The sequence below is a fragment of the Bactrocera latifrons genome, unplaced genomic scaffold, assembly GCF_001853355.1.
Source record: "Bactrocera latifrons isolate USDA-ARS-PBARC rearing strain unplaced genomic scaffold, ASM185335v1 scaffold_763, whole genome shotgun sequence".
Taxonomy (NCBI): domain Eukaryota; kingdom Metazoa; phylum Arthropoda; class Insecta; order Diptera; family Tephritidae; genus Bactrocera; species Bactrocera latifrons.
In genome coordinates, this window is record NW_017537449.1 from 82988 (window position 1) to 85936 (window position 2949).

Consider the following 2949-nt stretch of genomic DNA (forward strand, 5'->3'; position numbering starts at 1 on the left):
AATACTATAACGCGCGATGCAATTACGCCAAATGAGAGGGGATCTGAAAACAAATACTGAGATCGAAATGTGTTAGTTCAGGTACACATTTCCATTTACAGAAAACTTGTACTATGTTTTGTATTTAATACAATAGCTGTAAACGTATATTACTCGCTAAACTCTTGGAAATCTTTGCTATCGAATGACTGACTTGATGAAGAAGAAATAACTTCATTCGAAATTATTTGTATTGGTACAGCTGGATGTGATGAATATTGCGAAGTAGACGATGAACGGTTGTAAAGCTGATAGTTATGATGCGAAAAATGTGGCCGAGGATTTTCAATGTTTATAAAAGATGTTATTTTAGGTTTCCCAATTGGCCACGCAATAAAGTTTCGTCAATCAATTTTTTAGCAAACAATTTCTGATCTTTATTTAATTTCCGATATATAATATTACAGCCCATGCTTCTCCATAAACGCTCGCTTCATCCTTTTTTGGAATGCTTTCGGATTTATCCAAAAAGTTCACTGCTTTCATCAAGAAATCCTTTTCTGTGGTCTTCTGTCTTTTATTGTTAGGTTCGCGAAAGAAAAAAAAAATACAATATTATTTTTATAACTTCAGATGCCAAATAGTTTCGAGGAATGGAAAATAATTCCAGCCGAATTTGAAAATAAATGGAATTACAACCACTGCATAGGTTCTATTGATGGAAAGCATGTGAATATAATAAAACCACCTAAGTCCGGATCTTATTACTATAATTAAGAAAACAAATTAGCATAGTACTGATGGCGATAGTCAGCGCAAATTATGACTTTTTAGTAGTAGAGGTCGCCATGGATGGAAGAGCATCTGATTCTGGTATATTTGGGCAATCAAAATTTAAATATTATTCACATATGATAAAGGCATCCATAACCAGAAAAATTGCCATTTTATGAGGATATTCTACCTTAGGTTCTCGTTGGAGATGAGTCATTTTCTCTTTAGAGCACGCCGTCTTGTTGAAAAATCATTTGGAATTTTAGCACATCATTTCAGAATTGTCCATACAACTACGAATTTGGACCCCGAAAAAAGTGCTGAAATAACACTTGCATGTTGCTATTTGCATAATCTCTTAATAAAAACAAACTCATGGGCTTACCTAAGAAATGATGTAAGCAATGATTGTGTTCACTTGGTGGACGTGCAGCAGACGAAATGTGGAAATATATCACAAAATGCAGCAATTATTAGTAACAAATTTTGTACAGAAAAACACTTTTTTTTAATCCGTTTGACTCTGAAATTCTTTATTTAAATTTGTTTCGTCAATACATTTCTTAATTTTAATCTCTTAACTAGGTACATATGTATATGTGTATGTTTACTGTACATACACATGTGTAAATATGTATTTTATTTTTATTGCATTCTTCAGATACCAACGCATTGATATTTTACAGCTACTTAGATTAGTGCATCTAACGCAATTATACACATACATACGTACGTACGTTTGATACTCAGCCCTATCACGCAATCCAAAAGTTACGAAACTGTCATCATGCAATTCGAACAGTTCCGAAATTAAGTTCGAAATTCGTAGAGTTGCATTCACTGAATTCGCTCGGAACGGAAAATTTTTAAGTTTATCGGAATTTTTGTACGACAGGTTTGTGCTAACGGAGATATAAATTTAAATTTAGAAACATGTAAGTTTTAATTGAATTCAAACTATAACATATTTTTTATCATTAAAATAATATTTAATGCGATTTCCGCAGGTCCAAAGTAATTACCACCAAGCAACAATATGTACTAATGGTTGAGCTGTTACAGCAAAAACCTGAAATGGCGAAGGGTTTTACCAAGTACCCTAAAGAAGAAGTGGCAGCTTTTTGGAACAATATGGACCAAGAACTCAACAGTGTTGGTCCGCCTATCAAGGATATTTCCAGTTGGAAGAAGGTAATATAATAAAGTTGTCGATTATTGTTGTAACAGTATAGTTTAAAGCTTGTTTGACTTATTTTTTATTAGGTATGGCTTGACTGGAAGGCCTACATAAAGGCCAAAATAAAAAGGGGCAATCAGATACTGGTGGCGGCAGAAATAGGCAGCACCATTTCAATGAATTGGAGGAAGCGGTGATAATACTAACGGCATTGGAAACAAGTACAAGTGGTATTGCGAATACAGTGAGCATCGGCTTACCTATTGTAGACGACGTGGGCAATGAGACAGAGGCCGACGTATCGATGCCATCAGTGACCTGCAGTCCAGCACTGCCTAGACGTACTACTCGGCCACCGGAAACATGTACAGCCGATTTACTTATAGAACAACTTGCAATTCAAACAGAATTCCAGGAAAAGGTTCTTGATAAGTTGGACGACCTTTCATTACGTCATTGGAAATGCAAAATGATTTAAAAAAACCGGAAGTGGAAGAATTTAGAAAGCACAATATAGCTATGGAGAATTTGGTAGCTGCTAAGAATTCCATTAAACAGAAAATATTAGAGGTAGAGGAAAAAAATTTGCTAGCCATGAAAAAAAATTATTAAAATAATTAAATAAATTTATTTAGGATATTATATTGGTGTAAGTGTTGCACATATAGCTTCTCTGATTTGTGAAGCTGAATCATTATAAGTTGATGAAAGAATTTCATTACTTTCTGTAAAAATATTTGGATCCGAATTATTTTCGAAACTTTCATCATTCCCGCTATAGTGAATGCAAACGTTGTGTAACGCTGCCGCAACATTAACGATTTGAGATGCCTTCCATGGCTCGTAGTGAAGCCAGAAGACATCTATATCGATTTTTAAAAACTCCTATTGTTCTTTCAACGATATTTCTCGCTTTTGCATGTATTTTATTATATTTCTCTTCTGGGCTTCCTGAGGGAGGGGTACGGAATGGTGTCATTAACCATGGTTCTAAGGCATATCCAGCATCTCCTGTACAA

At 34.6% G+C, this 2949-nt stretch overlaps 1 pseudogene; it reads left to right on the top strand.

Annotated features, from left to right (window-relative positions):
* Positions 1 to 1797: 1797 nt before the first annotated feature.
* On the top strand, positions 1798 to 2481 carry LOC108976443 (annotated as a pseudogene).
* Positions 2482 to 2949: the final 468 nt, after the last annotated feature.